This window comes from Ambystoma mexicanum, chromosome 6q (assembly GCF_040938575.1).
Source record: "Ambystoma mexicanum isolate Mex_15411 chromosome 6q, UKY_AmexF1_1, whole genome shotgun sequence".
Classification (NCBI taxonomy): domain Eukaryota; kingdom Metazoa; phylum Chordata; class Amphibia; order Caudata; family Ambystomatidae; genus Ambystoma; species Ambystoma mexicanum.
In genome coordinates, this window is record NC_090937.1 from 859,078,929 (window position 1) to 859,100,003 (window position 21,075).

Sequence of the window (21,075 nt, forward strand, 5' to 3'; positions counted from 1 at the left end):
ACAGGCTGCAGTTGCCGCTGAGGTAAAGGACACAGCGGTCCCCATTGATCTCAAATGATGCCTGCCTTCTTTTTTCGATAACTCACAATGACTTGCCCTTTCTTGAGCCTTCATCTACTAACCTGGGTGGGAGAGGTCCTGCTTAATCCTTTGTCTTCGATGGGCTCCCTTTGGGGAACCCGCCCAGAGGTGCCAGTGTGTCTGGAAGGACAAGAAGCTGGGGGACAGCAAAATTCCTTAGGTTTTTCAGACAGCTGCCACACAAAGTTTGAAAGGTTCATGCATGCTAATTGGCTGGGTTACTGCATAACAGGTGAGGGTCTTGATGCTGAAGCCAGATTCGATCACTGAAAGAAACATTTCAAAGAAGAAGGAAGAAGAAGGATGTCTGCAATCACCTTCAGTGACTGTCAAGCCTACTAAGTGACTTTTGCAGCTCCAGCCCTTTCATCTGTGTGACAGGTAAGATTCAGACTAGGCAGCTTCCACCCTTGGACTGGTGGGCGTAGCCAATCTCCAGACCAGCTACATATTGAGCTATCCCACGAAATACTGCAACCTTCAAGACCTGCAATACCTACATACCGTGGGGCCGCATGCACTAATGCAGTGCATCATCTCATTGAGTGTGGGTCCAACTGCAAACTTGTGGGCTTCTGTCTGGACATGTAGTGGATCCATCCTGCCCATAGAAGTTCCCTCAAAAGAGCCGATAACCAAGAGAAGGAAGAAAGTCTTCTGGGTGACAAACATCACTGCTACAAAGCCTGTGTCGAGCCTCCACAAGCAGGTGCCATGAAGATCATCTCCTGGGTATCCCTGTGACTGAGTCTGACATCTGCTGCCACCATAAGTTCTTCATCCAGCCACCAAGGCCAGATACCTGAACCAGAACCGCTGTCGTCTCACCTGCGGGACCCGCCGGTGACATCGCTCTTCTTCATCATAGAACGTACTGTCTAACTCCTGGCTGCTTACTTAAGCAGTTTTTGTGTTGTTGCTCACTTCTCCAGAGCTTCCTGAGTCACGTTGTGTTGGATGACCCAACTGTGTTCTTCCGGGCCTAAGGACACTTGCCCCAAGGCTAAAATCCTTCAGGTGTCTTATCTAGCCCCACTGAACCGTTTGAATCAAAATGCATTACTTACTTGTTACTTGAAATCATCTTCTGAATTCTGACAACTTTCACAGTGCCTGTCTTCCTTATTCTAGCACCCAGGTGTCACTGGTCACCTAGTGCCCCCATTTGACTATTTGAGACTAGCCTACCCAACATTATCTAACCTACCAGTATTTCTAGTCATTGTGGTTTATGAATGGTTTGCCAACCGGAAGCTACTCTTGATACTTACCTATTTTATCATCTAAAGGTCTGTGATATTATTGCTACTGCATATGTCCTACATTATATATATGTGTGTATAAGTGTGCTCACAGATCTTTGAACTCTACTACAGCCCTTCTCCCTCCTAGACTAAGCGTAGTTGCTCAGCCATAGCTACCAAACCTTTTGGGTTGTTCAGGCCAAATCTAAGAATTGGAACCCTGTACATCTAAGAGTGAGTCTTCTCTAGTCCTGCCATAGGTGGACTTTAGTAAAAACTCCCTAACACGTGGGGGCAGCACAGTTCATATGGGAGACAGATATCTTGTGCAATGCTTGACAGTGAAGCGTATAAAGGGGAGTAGGAGCAAGGGCAGGCATCCAGACTTGGGTGGTTAATCCATGGGTAGATTAGAATACAAGACTGTGCGTGATGAGTGTGAAAAGTAATAATAGTAGACTTGTCGAGTTCCCATTTTGAGCAAATAGCATGAATGTTGTTACGTAAATTCCATAACAATGGAACAAGTTGTATGTTTGCAGGTATATCAGTGTGTTGATAACGCCAACCTCTGGTTACCATACCCCTTCCACAGTGCTAGGAACGTTTTTCTAAATTCAACCGAAGTAAGATTTTATACAACTATCCCTTGGACAATACAGAAACTTCAACTCCTAGTATAGGCCTGTACCACTTAAGCTATAGGTGTGTGACAGAGCAGCCAGGCTTATTTTAGGAAGCAGAGAGGGCACTAGGAAGGAACAAAGAAAGAACTTGTAGCATAAACATAAGCCAAAGAAACACACACTTTAGTGTTATATGAAAATAATGGTGTATTATATATAGATACATAAGGCAAATATACATCTTAAGATAAGGTAAGTACTACCATAATCAGCAAACAAAATAGAAAACCAAGCAATAATTCACATGAGCATATCACAGTGTAAAAATACTTATATAATGAATACAATTCAAAGATAAGGAAAACACCACTGTTAGAATAACTCTGAATATTCTGTTTCAGGAATTAAATAAAGTTACAGTCCTGCATAAGCAGGTAAGCACATTTCAGATCATATAGTTACTTTTTAGAATGGTATCAACAACTCAAAGGTAAGTACAAACTCAGCAATTCCTTTTCAGAATGGCTCATGCAATTCAAAGTAAGTAAAACAAGTTTAGTTACAGGTCCTCCATAAGTAGGTAAGCACATTTCAGAGCTTATAGTTACTTTTTAGAATGGTATCACCAATTCAATGTTAAGTAAGAACTCAGCAATTCCTTTTCAGAATGTCCTTATGCAATTCAAAATAAGTAAAACATGTTTAGTTACAGGTCCTGCATGAGTAGGTAAGCTCATTTCAGAGCTTATAGTTACTTTTTAGAATGGTATCAACAATTCAAAGGTAAGTAAAAACTCAGCAATTCCTTTTCAGAATGGCCTTATGCAATTCAAAGTAAGTAGAAAACGTTTAGTTCCAGGTCATGCATAAGCAGGTAAGCACATTTCAGAGCTTATAGTTAGTTTTTATTAGGGTGCCAACTATTCAAAGGTAAGTAAGAACGCAGCAATTCCTTTTCAGAATGACCATATGCAATTTCAAAGTAATACACCTTTAGTTACAGGTACTACATAAGCAGGTAAGCACAATTCAGAGGTTATGTTTACTTTTCAGAATATTGTAAATAATTCTAAGGTGAATAATAACTCAGCAATTACTTTTTAGAATGGCCTAATGCAATTCAAAATAATATAACTTTAGTTACACTTTTGTTTCGGATGCTTATGACAGAAACAACACCAACACAAGGTAAATTACTGTAGCAATCGTTTCACAGAGCGTAGCCTTTAGGAGTCCATCCTTATCTAGTTCAGAGTCACTTTCAGGGCCAGAATGAAGCTCAAAAGGCAGGCACAAGCTGTGGGAAAGTCAAGAGTTGCTGTAGAAACCTTCTGTAAGAAGTAACAAGTTTTGAGAAGAAAATGGATCAGGGACTTTGGAGAAGTCTCCCTGAATGTACCTAAGTGTTATGCCTGGGCAAACGTGTATGGGAGAACTCCCAAACACACGAATCAACACCATAACAACACAGGGTCAGCAGAATGACCCTAGGGAAGTATTTCCAAGAGTCCCACAGTACCTGAAGCGTGATGAAGAAGAGGAAGCTGGGCTCCTTCACAATGCAGCAGCTGTATACTCGGTTACCTGTTCCTTGGTTGTGGTGACAAAAGGAGGGGCACTGGAAGTGATTTCACAGTAGCAGTCGATAGGTGGGCTTCCAGCAAATGATTCTTCATGCTCCAATAAGGATTTGTGGTTTTGCCACCTTTTCCAGGACACAGATGAGGAATGTTTACTGCCCGATTGATTCTTCTCACCTGCTCATTCAACATTCTGATGAGGGGACTTTGAGGAGTCAAATCTTGCTTCTGGAGGTCCAGCAGGAGCCCACCGAAGTTTCAAGAGGATTAATTGTTCAGAAGATAATGCAGTGCACCTAGGTCGGAGGTCGCAGGATATTTGCGGTTTGCAGCCCAGGAAGGTTGCAGCATGTCATGGATGGCTCATCTTGAAGGTTGTCTTAAGGCTGATAAGTCCCAGCAGCCCAAACGAGGGAGTCATCCTCTTCGAATCTCCCCTGACGCTTGGAAGGAGGGGTCATGCAGCATCATTTACACAGGAGACATCTCTGGTCATCTGGAAGTGGCTGTGGATGTCTTCCTTCTTCTTGCTCATCGGTTCTTCTGTTCCAGTGGTCAGCTTGTCTTCAGCTCCGAGATCCAGGCCATTTATCCAGGAACCCAGCCAATCGGCACTCATGCTCCTTCAAATGTTGGGGGGACAGCCAGCCTCCCAGTTTGAACTGTAGGTATGCCAGAAGACAAAGGTCTGCAGAGTTTCAGACTCTTCCCTCATTTTCTGTCCTCACAGACACTCTGGAGCCTCGGCAGGCTGCACAATGGGTTCCTGCTGAAGACGTAAGTCAAACCAGGACCTCCTCCTCCCAAGGCAGTAGAAGAAGGACCAAGAAAGGACAAACCCACTATAAGTGGTGAAACAATAATACAGCCACCATTCCAGATGAATAATGGCCCTTCTGTGCATTACTGCAGCTCGGTTGACAGCCTGCAGGTAAAAATCACACAAAAGTCGGTAGAACACATCCATTGCCACCAGCCAAAAAGGTATGCTTGTCACTGTAACAGACATGTTACTGGAGTGGTAAGAAAGGGGATACCATGTAACCCCTGAGCACTTCCACATAAGGTGGTGTGTGCTGATCTCAAGATAACATGTAAGAAGGATCAAAAGTATCTCTCTACCCTTGGGAACTTGTGTTCCCACAAGAAAAATACAAGAAAATACAAAGGACAGCCCAAAGGGCTTCCAGCAACACTGCACAAAAAGTTGTGTGCTGCAAAAGGAAAGTACAGATGACACTTGGATGCAAACATGCCTCTGATGTAAAAGTATAATAGAGATACAAAACGTTCCCAAAAACAGAATAACATAATGAGTGAGTGGAGAAAAAAGATTGCCACTTACTCAGGAGACAGACCAGGAGTTCAGCAAAAAGTGCTGGGGGCCTCACAGGTGAAGGGAATTTGGCATAGAAATGAAAAATCTCTCTAACACACATGTAGCTTTATAAAACATGCATGGCCTGACTTTGGTGCTGACATAGCGCCTCATCATTAGTTGGGCGGTATCCCGTTTGGGGTACTAGTGTTACCCGCAACCGATCCGGCACTATTACCGCCAGATCAAGGGTTGGGCGGTAATGGGCATTCCCCATTGCCATTGGGGCATTTTCGGCACAATTGCGCCTGAAAATGGGCGTTTAGTTAGCGCATTTACTCCCAGCTTAGAGCTGGGGTAAATACTGCCAGACTCGTGATTGGGTGGACACTTAAATGGGGCAGTAATAGAGTTACGGCACATTTAAGGGCTACCACCCACCTCGTGATGAGGCCAATAGTATTGTCATGGTCTGTAACATTTTTACAGATAAAATGAAGCTGTAAATTGATACGGAGTTCTCCAATTTACTTTGATGTTGACCTTGACATACTAAGTATTTTTTGAATTTTGGCTAAAAGGCAGTGCTTAAGCAACACCTATACGCCAAAATAGTCACATTGGAGTACAGCTAAGAGGGAGATAGCATGTGAGGAGGGGCACACAGCTTGTGGGTGTTGTTTGGTTATTTCCCCACCCACTGATTGCCCATGGTCATGCTAATCTCTATGGCCATTCCCACACACTACTTGCCCCTATCCACCCAACACACATCCTCCTGGGGTCACTTTGAGCAAGCCCAATACAACATTTGCCTGGCAGTGTTATTTCTAGGCTGTTTGCTGAGATGGCTTAATTACAGCTATACATGTACTACTGTTGTAATACAAATTTCTTAAACAAGTGTACCTATGCCCACATGATTTATATCTGTTCCTTGCACTGAAGCCCTATTGGAAACAAGCATTGACAAAGCCAAGAATGATGGCTTGAGTATAGGTATTGGATAGGCATTTGTCAGGCACTTCTATCATATTCCAAGGTAATCTATAATTTCCAGCTGTTGCCCACTTTTAGACAGGTATTGTCATTATGGCATTGTATTTGAAATACACCTGGAAGAGGTACTCCATCCCTTTGGATCTGATTCACTATAAGAAAAAATATTCTGTTACACGCTTATTAAAGAATCAAACCTTTTCACTTCAAGGATTCAGTCAGTAAACAATTTCCGTAAATAACATTTTCTTATAAAAAATGATGGCGCCGTGAAAGGTTTCAATAAAACAATTTAGACCTGCCTTACCCTTTTGAAGATGATTTTTTTTTTAAAATAAAGTCTGACTTACTCACACACACATCACATCACTTTTTTTATTTACTCACAATTAACATCCCTTGTTGCCTATTTCTACCCGACCACAAAAGTGATGGGTGGAAGGTTTCGAATGAATCTAAACCACTGGCAATTGCTCTGGGCAACCTTCCACACCACCGTTTTTTAGCCCGTCTGCGCCGTTGCAAAAGGGGACCAGCCATGTGCAAATCAGTCAGCAGCTGCCGCCACCGAAGGTAGCAGCCCAGCCCGAACTGCTAGGCCAGGTCCCCTCTACACAGAAAACCAAGCAACCCCAGACATGTTTCGGCCTTGTTGGACCTACTCAGTGAGGTGCAGCCTGGTTCCCTGTGGCGCAGCGAGCAAGGGACCCACGTCTGGGCATACCCTCTCTCACAAGGAGAAACAAACTGACCACAAAAGTGATGGGTGGAAGGTTTCGAATGAATCTTAACCACTGGCAATTGCTCTGGGCATCCTTACACACCACCGTTTTTTAGCCCGTCTGCGCCGTTGTAAAAGGGGACGAGCCATGTGCAAGTCAGTCAGCAGCTGCCGCCACCGAAGGTAGCAGCCCAGCCCAAACTGCTAGGCCAGGTCCCCTCTGCACAGAAAACCAAGCAACCCCAGACATGTTTCGACCTTGTTGGACATCCTCAGTGAGGTGCAGCCTAGTTCCCTGTGGCGCAGCGAGCAAGGGACCCACGTCTGGGCATACCATCTCTCACATGGAGAAACAAACTGACCACAAAAGTGATGGGTGGAAGGTTTCCAATGAATCTAAACCACTGGCAATTGCTCTGGGCAACCTTCCACACCACCGTTTTTTAGCCTGTCTGCGCCGTATGCCCAGACATGGGTCCCTGGCCTGCTGGGCCTAGAGACCCAAGCTACTCCTCACTGATGACGCCCAACAAGGCTGAAACATGTCTGGGGATGCTTGTGGTCTCGTGCAAAAGGGATGTGACCTAGCAGTTCGGGCTGGACTACCCCTTTGGTGGTGGGACCAAGCCTGATTTGCATATGGTTTTTCCCCTTTTGTAATGGCTTGGCAGGTGAAGAACGATGGTCTGGAGGGTTCCCAGAGCAATGCCAGAGGTCAAGATTTATTCTAAACCTTCCAGCCATCAACTCTTTTGTTTTGCTATTATCACCCCGAGTGGGAAGGGTATGCCCAGACGTGGGTCCCTGGCCTGCTGGGCCTAGAGACCCAAGCTACTCCTCACTGATGACGCCCAACAAGGCTGAAACATGTCGGGGGATGCTTGTGGTCTCGTGCAAAAGGGATGTGACCTAGCAGTTCGGGCTGGACTACCCCTTTGGGGGTGGGACCAAGCCTGATTTGCATATGGTTTTGCCCCTTTTGTAATGGCTTGGCAGGCGAAGAACGATGTTCTGGAGGGTTGCCCAGAGCAATGCCAGAGGTCAAGATTTATTCTAAACCTTCCAGCCATCAACTCTTTTGTTTTGCTATTGTCACCCCGAGTGGGTAGGGTATGCCCAGACGTGGGTCCCTGGCCTGCTGGGCCTAGAGACCCAAACTACTCCTCACTGATGACGCCCAACAAGGCTGAAACATGTCTGGGGATGCTTGTGGTCTCGTGCAAAAGGGATGTGACCTAGCAGTTTGGGCTGGACTACCCCTTTGGGGGTGGGACCAAGCCTGATTTGCATATGGTTTTTCCCCTTTTGTAATGGCTTGGCAGGCGAAGAACGATGGTCTGGAGGGTTGCCCAGAGCAATGCCAGAGGTCAAGATTTATTCTAAACCTTCCAGCCATCAACTCTTTTGTTTTGCCTATTTCTACCCTTCTGCCACCCTCTCCCCCTCAGATGTATTGCTATCCTTTGTGGAATGGTGTACAGTTTGAACACCCTTTCGCAAGGAAGAGCTAATCCAGGCTCACCACTTGATCCCTGTCCCATAGAGTGGCTCACCAAGTGGATATGCCACAATCCACCTTTTTGCCACCCATTATATATGCCTCCCTTATGTTAGTCGTGTTCCCTCCTCAAAAATGTCTCATCTCAAAGTTGCCATGCAACTCAATCTTCCACCCCACTTCAATTCTGCCTCTTCAAGCTAAACTCGCGGATTCCCAGAGTAATTCCAGGTCCTATCTAATTCTCTACCCCTTGCAGAATAGGATTCCGGCTGGAATGGGAACACAGTCTGTCTTGGTTGCCCTCCTGGACAACCTCTGCTTGTACCAACTGTGTCACAACCCAGATTATTTTCCATCAATCAGCAGTGCTTGGCACTGTAGACCAGTGCACGTTATTCTGGTGCCTGACAGAACTCAACATTGCTTGTATTGTCCTCGCCCGGATTTGTCTGTTTGTGAGCAAGCTCACTCTGTATTTTATCCTCCCTTCACCTAACAACCTAAGCCTCTAACCAGTAGTTAGCCGTTTGGTTTTTGTTGTCTTGCCCCATCTTTTTACTATTCGTCGCTTGGCTTCCCTGATTTATTATTTTGGTAGTAATTTTTTATTGAATGCCAACGACACCCAAAATCCCTTAGGCCAGGGTCTGGGTGGAAGTATTTGCTGCTTCTTAGGTTACATGGAGTCTATGGGGGATGGGAAGGGGAACTATTAGCTGATTCTCAACACATATAAAACAGACTTTGTTATAGTGGGTGATGGGGTGACCCTTTGTAGCTCCAACTTCTAGCCCCCATGTATGAGCCCTAACAGGGCCCCAACGCACAATGCGTGATAAAAATTGATACGGCCTTGTTCCATGCCCCCCAAAATCTATACGGCTGCTATCGGTACATGTTTCCACCACTTTAATGTCCTGAAACACGTTAGTCCTTTCTTGCCACTAGGCTTTCACATACCAGGTGAGACCATATCCTTCCACTTAGACTAGGAGCATTCCCTGTATGCCAACCTGCCGGCCTATTTGCACCAATGGCTACAGTCAGTGTTGAATGCAGAAGCCCAAATTCACTCTGGCATGACTTGCTCATATGTAATGTAATGTAACGCAATGGGCATTTGTATACCGCCTTTCACCATTGCTATGGTCTCAGCGTGCTGTAAGTTGAACGCTCTTGGGGCCAGAGTCCAAGTATGGGAAATTCGTCAGAGAGTTATAGAATGTGTGTGGATTTTGGCCACTTCGAAGGTAGGTAGGGGTGGCCATGTGCCTGCCGGACACCCTTGTTGAGCAGGCAGGTGGGTGCCAGTATGGTAGGCAGGAGAGTATGCAAGGGATGTTACGTGTGCAGCTAGACCAAATTGTAACATGGGGGATAGCTGCATTCTACTGGCAGAGGTGTTGTGCAAAATGTAAGAGCAGGAGGAGGGGCATTATGTGTGCAGCTAAAACAAATTTCATCACATTTTGCCTGGTCTATGGACCCTCCACTGGCTCCATGTCATGGTATGCACAGCCTCCAAGGCCCTTTGCATTGTCCACATGTCACTCACTTATGCTGGCCCCATCTTCCTGATGGACAAATGACACCTCTACACATCATCCTGTCTTTTATGATCTGTACACCCCGCCCCCCTGCCCCTCCCCCGTTTGAACTCTTTTACTGCTGTCAAAACCACAGGGATGGTATGCATTCACTGTTCCAGTGTATATTCCCTGGAACACTGACTAGTGCATCTTCTTTGCATCTTAATCTTGATAACCGGACTATTCCATAGAGCCATACGGCTCTCCTGTTCCAATAGTGAGGTAATGATGTGCTTCACACAACACATGCAGAATATAGCAGACTTGTCTCGGGAGAAGCTTCCAGCATCTCTGATACGCATTACCCTCTACCCTCGGAATGGCAGCTGTGTGCGTCAACGTTCTGAAAATGCACATTCTTACTTTCTTCCCAGCAACAAAATGGGATCTCAAAAGCACAAGCAGATGTGTTTGCCTGTGCTAATTACTAGCTATGCTATAATGAAGCATTTATTTTGGTCCCGCTGCTGCTTGTTCATCATGGGTACACTCAGGGTCCCTGATTTCAAAGGAGCCTCATTTACTATATGTAGCAGAGCGTCTCAATCCGGCTTTTTTGCTGCCAATTTATTCCAATGCTTGATGTTAAGGGAGACTCTGGTTCATCTTCATCAAATAAGATTTCATATTATAACTGTGTGCACATGGCTTTGGAATGAAAGGTATAGACGTTTTAAGGCCTTATTAGGTAGAATTATTGAATTGTGGCTCTTCATGTTTTTATTTTTCATTCATACCTTAAATTTGAGATATGTGTTTATGAGAACCTTCCAGAAACCGGTCAGCAAAGCAGCATTGTGTGGCTCAATCCGACCTAACTATATATTCTTATATATTTACAGAATATCTAGACAAGTAGTACAGGTTAGCATCATTCTTTTCCTCAAACTATTATTTAAAGTGGCCATGATCATTTGATAGACAGTGGTTTAAATAAGATGTAATTTATTGACCATGTGTATATTTCAACGTATGCTTAACTTTCTATGCCTGTTGAGTGACAGGTTACTCTCAGCCGTCAACACATTATTGTCCGCAATGGTTCCAGAAGGCCGAATCCTGCTCTTTGATACCCAGGCGCTTTACAATGTGCACCCTACTTTGGAAGGAACAGTGTCTCCGTTTTTAATGTACTCTTGCCTTGCATAAATCTACCTATTGAAGATGAAATGTTGAAGTGTGTTCTGTACATTGAGCAGATGTTTCTGCAGATGTGTCTGCCTGTACACTCATCTCTGGTGCCATCCTGGTACACTTTCTTCCACAGACAAGAAGGCTGCCTGCAAAGAGAAAATGTTTATTTTTGAATCTTGCAAGGACTTGAGGCAGGGCGCCCACTATGGCCGAGTACGTATTAATGACAGACTGGTGCCCTCTGAGGACCTCAGAGGTATGACCACATGTCCTCTCATTAGCTACAATTCTAACCCTTGGGTTTGGCAATGGATCTTTCCTCGCTCTGGGCTCTTTGGTAAAAGTATCCATTCCATTCAAAACTGGGAGACTGGTTTCTGTCTGGTCACTCAACAAATGGTTTTGCTCTTGCTCAGCAAAGCATTTGTTTCCCTATCTAATAACACATTAAACTATTGCTTTTCTGTGTGTAACAGCATACCTATTTAATTTTTTTGGTTTTCCATTTCCGTTTCTTGTAAGGTAGGAATGAATGAAAGTGCTGATGGGTGGTGTTTAACCAATCTGCAACGCAACACTAGTCGATGTTCAAATATTTTGCAGTGTCCATTTGGAGTGTTCAGGAAAAAGCCAGACCATTGAAAACACCTGTAACTTGAAATGATGGACACTCATAATGGGTCCAATTCTCAAAGATTTGCATTGAAGAAAATCAAGAGATGCCCTGGGCCTCCTGGGTAGTCTCCTGCGACCTTATACCTTATTCTCAAAGCTGGTGCAAATCTGAAGAGTCCTGGAGCGTCTTTGAGATGCTCGTGTGCAAACATGATTCACAAAGATTGCTCAAGGGCTTCTCCAAGTTGCTCTGGGCAGCTCAGAATGTACTCTAGTTTTAGGTTTTGTGAATCAAGTATGAGGAAGCAGGAGCAAATCTGAAATGCTCAGAGTGTCTCCTGATTTGTTCCACTGCAAATCCGTGTGAAGCAGGCCCTACATGTTTGAACTTCCTTTGATATCTGGAGTTTGCATAAAAAAACATTTAAAAAGATGAGCAGTATCACATGGTTGATAATGAGTTCAATGTCATCACCTGAGCTAATTGACTAAACTAATTTATTTTCAAAATTAAATTGATGACCACTTAGCACATTGATTATATGTATGCACCTGTTAAAGAACATGTGCGGAGTCAACTCACCTCCCTACAGGGCACGATGGTGAGAGAGTGGAGCTGCGTGCACACACTGCAAATGCTTACTCAGGGAAGGTGGGTCCTGGTTAAAGAAGGTTGAGGAAGACCTGCACAAACCCAGGTGGAGGTGATGGGTCTGCACTTTCTAGATTTGCATTGACTTTGAGGGGGGATTTTATGGGGGCTATAGGACCATTAAAGTGCGGTTGCAATCAATTATTTTATTCAAGTTCGTGAATGCAATCACCAACTTCAGCCACAGTTGTGGTGGACCTCAGCCAAACCTCAAAGCAAGGTCAGTTCCCTGGTATTTTTTCAACGAGTTGCATCCAAGACTGCTCATTTCCAAGGGAACATATGTGCTCCTGTCCGGGTCTTGTATTACCTTATGCAGCAAACACTAGAAGCCAAGGATTTGTCAGTACAATTTCAGAAAGCGTGATGCTGTTCTCACTGTCTGCATTTGATATAGTTTTCTCATTTTCAGTCTTTAACAGGGTGACATCCCTGATCACTATATATATATATATATATATATATATATATATATATCCATGCATATATATATACCCATGCCTGGTTTGCACCGTGCCCCTATCCTTGGAGTTGCATTCTTATGACACAAGTCCTGTAAATGTTCTGTTCTTGGAGAATTGAGGTAAATCACATATACATATGATCACTCCAGGCAAGAACCTTCTGTCATTCCAAAGTAAAATTAGCATCCTGAAAAAGAGGCATAAATATCCAGCATAATAAATGGCCAACCTGGGTGGTGCCTAGAGCAGTATATAGAGGTCTGTGATGCTTGCACATCCACCGCTGCTCCTAAATAGATAGGGTTGAGTACAACTAAAGGACAAATAGCCTGTGATTCCCCCAAACCGCCCCCAGCCTCAAGAGTCCAGTGACTCCTCTTTTCACCGTCATTGTGCTCTGGAATATAGAGACACTGGGGGTCATTACGAGTTTGGAGGCAGCCATGGTGCTGTTAGCACCATGGCTGCCTCCAAACTCTGGTCCGGGTAGTCGGAATGGGGACTTACCGGGACATTCCGACCTATGCGGACCCGGTAAATCTTATTTCGAATACTATTCCCCATTCCCATTGAGCCCCGATAGGGCTCAATGGGAATGGGGAAGGAGAAAATAGCGGGCTCGTTATTAGCTCCATGGTCCCTTAACGGGTCCCGCTAAGGGCGTCTGGTAAAACTAGCTGAACCTGGTGGGACCCACTGAGGACCTCGGAATGTGGCGGTAGGGGGTTAACGGCACCGGCATCCTTACCGGTGCCGTTAACCCCCTACCGCCGTACTCGTAATGACCGACACTTGGTGTTCTATATTGAACATTTTAGACATCAGCCCACAATTAATGACTTTGCTTCCCTGCTTTTAAGAGCCAAAGGCATTACTTTCCTCACACAATCTCTGCTCATAGGTGGTTATCACTTAATTAACAACATTCAACTCATTATTGCAAAGCTAAAGCACATTTCATAGTTCCCTCATTCAGTGGTATTTACCGAGGTCTTAGCTGTAATTCCTAAAGTACTTCTACAAAACCATTCTGTTATCACCCCACTCTATTAAAAGATAACTCTGCTGAATAATAGCACTCTCATTTCAGACAATCCTTTATTATTTCAGGCACTTCTGTGAACGGGAGAAACGATTGCTTTTGTAATGTATTCTTTGTAAGGGTTAAAAGTTAAATCAACTTTTCAGGCCAGCAATGAAATTTGCACATTCATTTGAGCTTTCACCTTCCTTTCTGCTCAAGCCGCTTGTTTGCTTGCCTCCTGCTTGTTTAAGACAAGTGACAACAAAGAACAATGCCAGTTTCCTGTTTCGATCCGTGTCGTCATTATCTACAGAATTGCCAAACGAGCAGGGTGTGTTGGCCTTAGGCTCGAGCAATGGATGATGGAATGGCCCGTGCAGTTGATCGGTTACACTCTGGTTTCATTTAATGAAATAACCCATTCATTCTAACACTCTTTCGAAGTTGGGAGGGTAGCTCAGGGTCAATGTGCTTGTCTTGGCAGCAAATCAACACTGAGCAGCATGGGTTCAATACATGGGCCTCTGCTAAGAGGCTGAGCTCTGACTTGAAGCACAATTCTTTTTTTTGATGTATTCAGTGTTGCAGGTGCCCCAGGGATTTCTGATAGAAATCATTTGCACTTATATTTACACACACATTCTGCTCCTAAACTGCTTAAGCCCAATACCTATTGTTTCCATCATTGAACATTCAATCAGAACCTGTATTATTTCAAAAGGATGGACATATAAAGAAATGGTCTTATCCTGACTGTAACTACGGTTTGATGTATGCATCTACTAGATAATATGCATATATATATTAAATATCCCTGATTTCCTGAAAATTAGTTTGGTGGGAAATACGGCACTAGATCCTGGAGACTGGTTCTGTAGGCTGCCTCATTTTCTCTCTCATCTCACTGGGGTCATTACGACCCTGGCGCTAAGGGGTTAATGGCGCCGTAAAAGGCTGCGGCGCCGTTAACCCCTTAGCGCCTTACTAAGAGGTCCCTTTGCGGGACCCGACCTGAACGGCTGGTCTGGACCAGCAGTTAAAGTAGGGACCCGCAAAGGGACGTTGATGGCAATTACGGTACCGCAATTTGCGGTACCGTAATTGCCGCCTTCCCCATTCCCATTGAGCCCTATGGGCAGAAATGGGAATGGGGAAGGGCCATGGAGAAAGGGGGAATTACCGGCCCACCAACCTTGGAATGGTTATGCTAATAGCACCATGGTTTAGCGCCGGAGTCCTAATGAGGGCCACTGACTATTAAGATGAATTACTAGAATCTGACCTGGTGGACAGACTTTAGGAGGCCACCCTAGTTATAGTGAACTGGGTAACTCTGAAAGGGTAGCCACAACCCAATCAAGGTAGCAGCAAAGAGCGGTCAATGCTATTCTCAGGATGGTGTGAGTGGGGGCAGGGGTCCACAATGAATCCACACAGTGAAGCACACAATAATTCAATTTAGACATGTAAGTACAAATGCTGGGGGCAATAGTCCACACGAAAGTCAAATTGGATGTACCTGTTTTTGGTACCAGAAACACAAGACTGGACCAAGGACTACGGGAGGGTTCTATCACCCCTAGATCCAACGTTTCGTTGACCTCAATTATAATGTAAGATCTTACTTTGTCTGAACATCTACAACTCCTAACCTTGGTAGGTCCACCACCTCCAGTGCAAAGTCGCGCGCACACCAAAGTGTTAAGCCTGGAATTAGGGAAAAGAAGAAGGAATTGAATCAGCAAGTTTTTCACCTCACCCTGTTGTTGTAGGGTCAGTTGAGGAGACACCAGGCCACCCCCAAAGAAGCCATAAACAGGGCTGTCCTGGAACAGGTCAGGGAGAGATTCAGATTTCTATGTCTCCCTTTCTGCAACCAGGAGCAGGGCTCCTATTTCATCCCTAAGGACGAAATCCATCAAAACAAATGTAGGTGGAACACTGTGGGAGCCTTTCTGGGTCTTCCCAGGTCCACTAAATAGCTTCATTTACTGAGTCTTTCAAATGTGTAAGGCCCAGACCATGAAATCATGATCATGTTTTCCAAAAACAAGTAGAATAGAGGAAGGTCTGACTGCCTTCTTTTGGGCTACCTAAGGGCTCCCATCATACTCTGGAGAATTCCAGAGAATCGTTCTCTTAGACCAACTGATTGTGGAGGATATAGTCATGACAAAGGATAAGCCAACTCATCGTCCTTCCACAGGGCCTGGCTATACCTGAGTCAGGCAAAACCTCTTCTGGGAAGCTACCCATGATAAAGGTGTTCAGTAAAGCTGGAGTAGCTGACTCGGAGTGGTGACAACCATGAACCAAAGACAATAGCTGCAGTTTCCTGGGTAACACCATTGTGTTTCAGGGTTATCCTTATTTTTGAAGCAGTGTTATTTTCCTGCCCCCTACCACAAACTGCATTCTGGCCATATTCTAGGACTGGCAGTATTTACTAATTCAACACCAGTCCTAGAATACTTTGGGACAGTGCTGAAAGGTGGTTGAGGAAAGGTTGAAACCGAACAGTGTTTTAAAAGCAAGGTTTTGCAGATGCTGTGTCATCACAGGTTACCTCTTTCTGCTGCTCAAAACCAGGAGTAAGATGCAGCTAATTAATTCTACGAACTTCTCCAGCAGATTATTATGATCAAATAGGACCCCCAAAAATTCAATTCTTTGGAAAAATCCCATTCCGGTTTTAGATTCTGTGCGACAGGGGGTTTAAATCCTCTGGCATAGAAAATCGGATGCACATAATCATTGTCAGCCCTGGAAACACTGGCATTATGTCTCCATGAACATCTGGGGGTGATTGGCCAACAGACCTGCCCTCCTCTGGGCCTAGAGACACCATCCCCGGTCCAGAGATATGTCAGTGTAATGTACCCTACTGATGTATACAGAGCATTTTGCTGCAAGATAGTGTATGCTCAGAGAGCAAAACGCTTTAATATGACAGTGAACAAATGTCGAGCTGTGTTGAAAAGCCCACAGAGAAGTGTCATCTTAAAATGATGACATAGAAAGCCAACATTGAAGTGCCATTAAACTTATGGCCTGCAAATACAAATGTTAGAAATAGGTTCTCATCTGTGGGGATGGCACAGCAAAGGCATATGTATGTGATTCCACCTCAATGCAGGATAGACTACTGCACCCTGTCTTTCCATGCCTGCATTCAGAGCACTTGAAGCGGGGACAACATTAATGGAATTTGTCCTGAGGGTGCCCTGATCTTTGATTCCCAATGGCCCCCTTACCAAAAATGCCTGCCACTCCCTATGCACAGGACATTGGTTCCACAGTCATGGGAATAGGTCATGAAATGCAACAGCATGCACAACCCCTGCATTCTACATCGCCAGCGACGCCATCTGCACACCACTACATTTTGAAATGTTCACCAGTCATGTTTCTTGGAAACCAGTTTTGAACATGGCCTGTCACATTCACCGTGATTTCCAATGGCTTTGTTGGGTCAGAGTAGGAGCCCTAAAAATGTACGTCTGGGCATATAAATTCTGCCGTCAGGCTCCAGAGAGGCCCAGATCTCTTTGGTATGCCGTAGCGGCTTTGTGCAATTTACGGTACTCAGAAAGGTGCCCCCATTCCTGCCGAATAATGCCAGGAGCAAAATTGTTACTGCTGCCATTATGGGTGCCATTGACTACTGCAATGGCATCTATTTGGGGTAACCACTGGCCTTACTCCAGCGACTCCAAATCTTACAAAACGCGACAGCTAAGCTGGCTCTGAACGCCCCTAGACTTGCACACTCTCGAGACCTTCTGTGTCACCTTCATTGGCTCCCAGTTAAGTCTTGGGTAGAGTTCAAAATTTTGTGTATGGTCTATCGGGCCATCCAGTCCACAGTTTCTTCAGTCAAGTCTGGCACTTTATCATCCCAAGAGAAATCTTTGGTCGACTGACCAGCTCTTGCTGAGTGTCCGCCGCTTTCGGTGCTCCCGGTTGGGTGGCAGATCCTTTTCAGTGCTGGCTCCAACATTGTGGAACGCGCTTCCGCCACATGTTAGGAGTATTCAGACTCTATCTGTCTTTCGCAGGCAGTTGAAAACAATTCTGTTTTAGCTTGCTTTCCCTGCCTCCCACTCTTGCAGCTTGCTGCCTAGCACCTTGATTCCTTCAGGCCCTGCCGGGCTTTATAAATCTAGCATACAATACAATACACGGCCCATCAGTAAATAGTTCCCCTTGGCGCTGATGATAATTATACAACGATGACTTACTATCCTAAATGCACAGCAATGTTTTGTGCTTCTAGTGTTTTCAGAATTATATTCTGAGAGGTAGCGTACAGTGGTAGTAGTAGATGTAAAAGTAATAGATCAACTATAATAATAGTAATAATAATGATAACAATACCACAACATACACATATTAATATCTATTGTATTAGATACTAAATGTAACATGTTCTACAGGCGTGATTTTAAAAACATTTAGTAGACAAGGTTTTTAAATGGTAATTTTGCATGTGCATTCTGAACAAAACATGCATTGCTTACAGTATGTGCATTCGGGTTTTTTAAACCCTGAGGTCAATATGCAGGTGATGTGCTTTAGCAATTATAATGAAACCCCGGCAAAGGCTGAGATAAGCGCTCTGTATTGCACCCTGCACATAAGGTGGCGCTGTAATAGACTGACGAGGCAGCCCATGATGGCAAATGAATTCAGTCGCGCAGCATGGAGATGAGCTATAAATGCAAACGTGCTGCCTACCTAATTTATGCAATGCATCATTTAAGATAAGGTGTGGGCGTACATGATGATTTATAATGGCAGCGTGTGCCAACAATGCATGAATGGCATCTGCCATTAAAAAAAACGCGTAGGATAAAGTGGGAGTGCACAAAGAAAGTCCCCTTATGCCTTTTTTGTAACCCCATGTGCACAGTCAGATTGCACATATGAGGGCAGAATACAGAAACCTTGCACCGGTGCAAGTGCAAAGTTGCACGCTCTTAGCACTAGGGCAAAGTTTGCCCTATTTTTTAAAACACTGGGACATATTAGAAAACTATTGCACCATGACAAGTGCAATTTGGCATGGTAGAGGCATCAGGGCAAAAATGGCTCTTGGGCAAAAAAGATAGATTTTCACTGCATTATTGCAACAGGGCAAAGTTTGCCCTAGTGCTAATACGGAATGGTATTAGCACTAGGGAAAAGTTTGCCCTGGTGAAAAAAACACATCCAAAATGTATTGTTCTTGCACTGGGGCAATTTTTGTCCAGGTGCTTATACAATGCCAAGGTGCAGTTGTCATGGTGCAATAGTTTTTTATATTTCGTAGTGTATTTAAAAATAGAGCAAAGTTTGCCCTTGTGCTAATACCGTGCACCTTTGCACTTGCACCTGTGCAAGGTTTCTGTAATCTGGCCCATGAAGTGTTCTGTATTCCGGGCAGTGCTGACACTGTGCATGGATTGCCTACCACGACCTCCCCTTACCTGCGCGTTTTATAATGTTGAACTTCACATATGCAATATGAGCTCAGCCACCTTTCTGAGCACATGAATGACTTCATTTAAAAAACAGAAGACTGTGGATGGGACTCAAGCTCCCCTTCATGAGAAATCACCCACTGCAGTTATATCTTTTCAATTACCCCATGTATGTGTCCAAGTCACACAGTGTACACGATGCGTGGGTCGGGTAACCGAAAAAAAAAACTTTTTGAAAGGTTTATCCTTTATATTTTTCTCATTCATAGAAAATAAATCTGTTATACTTGCCCTTCCCACAGAAACTCAAGCAGAAAAAGGAATAATATCTCACCAATGACAGCGCTTTGCGTTGACTATTTCACTTACGTCACGCCGATTCGATGCACGGGACGTGCACTGATCAGCATTTCACGCCCATGCATGGATAGTTTTAATATGCAAATACGTGCAACTGGACATCACCCTTTCCATTGTCACTCTGCTCCGGCGAGGCACACTTACCAAAGTGTGACAGCACGCGCCATGTGGATAGTATACGCAGTCGGGCGGGCATTGCACACACAAACCTCACAAATGCAGATGTGGAGTACATATTTTCCAAAACATTCACACCTCACGAATTCAGACACTGTGGGACTTGTTTACCAAACTGAAGAGAAAAAAACAGCCACTAGCCAGACTAATTACCTTTCTAAGCGCAAATATACTCTTCCTTCAGAAATGTTATGTTGGATTTAGGTTGAACTTTCATGGATATGTCTAGGTTTATGAAAGGTCACTTTAGACTTTAGTCACATTAAAAAGGTTTTCACTTCGGAGTGCACCATAACTGTGTTTCTGTAAAAAGAAGATGTCAACTTTCGCGCCGTGAAACACCTGTGTATGAGCGCGATAGAAAGGAAATATCAATATCCATAACTTTGGAAGACCACCGTCACACCAGTCTTCCCTGCTAAATGACTACATTTTGTAGAACACTTCTTTTGTTTGGCAAGATAAGCGAAACTAAGTGTGCATGTGAGTGAATGGAATGGCGAGGAGAGGAGAAGTTTCAACCTCTGAAATGGCGGTGCTCACAAAATGGCGGCAAATGAAGTTTTTTACTAAAAGGACCTTAGTGGCAATTATCCCATATAGTAAATGTTCTTGCTGGCTTCTGCTTTCTTTTAACACACTAAACATTCTTCCATGAGCTATCTCAATAGCGTACACATTATAAACTTTGATATTTACGCTAAGCTGTCGACTAACCTGAAAGGAACCAGACGGGTTTACTTGGCTACTTTCTCTGCTTCTTAATGAGCCTTTTGCAGTATGTGGTGTTTTGTAATGGTGTGATAACTTGCTAGCAAAGCATGCATTGAAGTATGAGTTAAAAAACAAAAAAACATTAAAATGTTCAATTTCTTTTATCACAAGCATGTGTAGAGGTGTTAGCCTTGTTTGGACTAAACGTTCCACTTCATGTATTACTGACAAACCCGTTTTTTCCTTGAATGAAGCACCTTGCATCATGCAAATCATCTGCAAATAAAATACTGCCCTGGAGGTAAGGTTGCCCTTTCAGACTGTATGGACCAGCTATGAAAACCACTACCTCCTCTGTTAAATGCAGGGGTGTTTTCTACTGTAACGCCGGTGGTGTTCTTTGCGATACACTCCTTTGTTAATATCCTGAAATGATATCTTGACATATCTCCCACACCGACTTTTCTGTCTGAATGTTGCTGCATTAAAAGAGGTTTGAGAAGAGGCAAAGGGAAGGTATAGTGGCACAGTGCTGCTAATTTCAACAACCACCCACAGCACCTTGACAAGTTGACCTTCTCGCTTAGATCCGTTTCTCCCTAAGCACTCTGAAGAGGTCACAAGGCAGCACGAAGGCTCAATACAAAATACACAACCAAAATCACTGTGGCTGGTATCCTTAGACTGGACCCAAAAATCCTTAGAATTCGTTTGTGAAGCACTAGTCACCTGAAAGATATTTCTCCTCATGCAAGACACACATGAATTCATGGTCCATGTAACATGACATAAATAGTTCTATGTTGTGAGTTTC

At 44.3% G+C, this 21,075-nt stretch overlaps 1 protein-coding gene across 1 annotated transcript in view; it reads left to right on the top strand.

The window, feature by feature from the left end:
* Window positions 1-21,075, top strand: part of TLL1 (tolloid like 1) — a 455,972-nt gene that overhangs the window by 385,389 nt on the left and 49,508 nt on the right. The gene's annotated exons all lie outside the window — the stretch shown is intronic.